Here is a 2622-nt window from a genome sequence, read left to right on the forward strand (position 1 = left end):
AAATCCCACTTGGTCATGATGGTTAATCCTTTTAATGTACTGTTGGATTCTATTAGCCAGGATCTTGTTGAGAATTTTGGCGCCCATATTCGTTAGGGAAATCGGTCTGTAATTCTCCTTTTTGATGGGGTCTTTGCCTGGTTTGGGGATCAAGGTAATATTGGCTTCATAGAATGAGTTTGGTAGCTTTCCTTCTGTTTCTATTTTTTGAAATAGCTTTAGGAGAATAGGTATTATTTCTTCTTTGAATGTTTGGTAGAATTCCCCAGGAAAACCATCCAGGCCTGGAGTTTTGTTTTTTGGAAGGTTTTTTATCACTGTTTCAATCTCTTCATAATTAATTGGCCTATTTAGAAAATCAATTTCTTCCTGTTTCAGTCTTGGTAGTTTATAGGTTTCCAGGAAGTCCTCCGTCTCTTCCAGATTTTTTAATTTATTGGCATAAAGCTGCTGATAAAAGTTTCTAATAATCCTTCCAATTTCATTGGTGCTGGTTGTGACCATGAAAAGGGAGAGGTCAAAATACTTTTTAAACATTCAATTGGAAAACATTTCTACCTACTGACCCCACTAAAAACAAGCTTTTTTTTTTTAGTTTTTATTTTAATTGCAGTGAGTTAACATACAGTGTAATATTAGTTTCAGGCATACAATGTAGTGATTCATCACTGACCTACATCACCCAGTGCTCATCACAAGTGCCCTCCTTCATCCCCGTCACCTGTTTCACCCAGCCCCTAAACAAGCTTTTTTTTAAAAAAAATGAGATTAGAAAAAGAAAAATAAAAACGAAACAAAACAAAACAAAACCCCAAACAAACAAAAAACAAAAAACTTCACTGAATTTTAGGGTTTGGTTTTTTCATTTAAAGCAGTACTTGTTTTAGGTTGGATTCCTGGTAGTAGACTCTGAGATGAGGGTTCATAAAAACCAGAAAGGAAATGCGACTGGAAAGGGAAGAACCAAGGAGGCCAACGTATCAAGCCAAGTCCCCAAGAGGGTGGCTTGGGCTCAGTCCTGCTCTGGGCATAGTGTAAGTCTTCACCAGGGGAAAAGGGAGCTGGAGTATTTCCAGACATCACCCCCCATGACGATCAGCGGATCGAGACCCACTGTGGCATAGATTCTAGGCACTTCAGGCTGTCCTTGCATGGACAAAGTGGGTTCTAGCAGCCTGTGGATTGTCGTACAACAAAGAGATAGAGGTGCCAGCTGGGTGTGGTGAGGGTGCTGACTGGTGTTTGTGAAGGTGGTGAAGGGCTCTAAGGGGGTACGTGCGGACCTATGCCAGCATCTGCCTCACTGTGCCACAAGGCACAGTTTGTCAGGTTCTCACCACAAATTCAGAGCAAGCCTACGTATGAAGGGAAGGACATACTATGTAGGCGGTATAAGGTTTGAGGCAAGTCACCATATTTTCCTTGGTGTCTCTGCTCCCCAGATTGAGTCAGTAGAAAGAGGTCAAAGAGGAGCTTACATTGGAGATGGACAACTCTGTTATACTTCCCTCATGACGGCAAGCCCACCGAGAGTCTCCAAAGTCTGGGAGGTGGTAGACAATGAGCAGGTCTGGAGGGCAAGAACAGAAAACCAATCCTGAAGGAAGCACTTGGGTCAAAGGCAGAAAAATGAGCTCAAGCCAGGGCTTCACTGAGGAGAGGAAAGAGAAGGGGATGGGGGGTTGGGGAACAGCTGGGACTGGAATAGCCATTATTACAATCATAATACAAGATAAAACTCTATTGTACAACACATATAATAATGCAATAAATGAATTACTTCAATAACCATAATACAAATTGAATGCAATACCCACATTTCGAGTACTTAATACCCATATGTGGCTAGTGGCTACTGTATCGGACGGTGTAGTTCTAGAACATTCCATCATCACAGGAAGTTCTGTTGGACAGCACTGGCCTAGAGCTTATTGATTGGATTAAGGGCTGAGATGTAATGGGCCTCACTCACTTCTCAAACTCTTGATTTCTTCCTCCCCATATTCAGCTCATAACAAATCAAATTTTGCCTGTGGTATTTCCCTGAAAGCTTTGCAGTAGCTTGTTAAAAGGCAATAGCATAGAGATACTTTTTAAACTTTCTGTCTGGAGTTACCTTTGTTGAATGACCTTTGACTCCTGAAGTTTTAGCGGTTAAATGTTAACTCAGATTTAGTACACATCGAACTTCCAGTGAGTATTAGAACAACCGACCCGTCATGTCCACTTTCTTCCTTGATTGCTATTTTCCTTCACCTTATTGTTTGGGTACATTTTAATCGCTACAAGGAAAAGGAACAAAACTTGATCTCAAGAGGGAGGAGGCAGGAAGCCACACAGGAGTAGAAAACGTGGCAGAATCTAACTCTCTCGCTTGCTCTGCCAACGCCTGTTTTCACATGGGCCAGAGCAGGACAAGGCCGCTCAGCTGCCAGGACAGCTTCTGACCAGACCAAGTAACCAGGTAGAATTTGGGCAGAGTATTTCCAAAAACCTGGTACCTATTGCAGCTTTTGGTGGCATTTAGGAGCATTTTTCAACCGCAGGTTGCCTCCCGGGCCCCAGTCAAAAGTCCGAGGTTGAGGAGATCCTGTGTTATCCTTGATCACCTTTTTCCCAAAC

At 42.4% G+C, this 2622-nt stretch overlaps 1 pseudogene; it reads right to left on the minus strand.

Annotated features, from left to right (window-relative positions):
- LOC100469001 overlaps positions 1 to 2221 on the minus strand; it is a 12852-nt pseudogene extending 10631 nt beyond the window's left edge.
- Between the last annotated feature and the right edge of the window lie 401 nt (positions 2222 to 2622).

Source organism: Ailuropoda melanoleuca, chromosome X (genome assembly GCF_002007445.2).
Source record: "Ailuropoda melanoleuca isolate Jingjing chromosome X, ASM200744v2, whole genome shotgun sequence".
NCBI classification, from domain to species: Eukaryota; Metazoa; Chordata; class Mammalia; order Carnivora; family Ursidae; genus Ailuropoda; species Ailuropoda melanoleuca.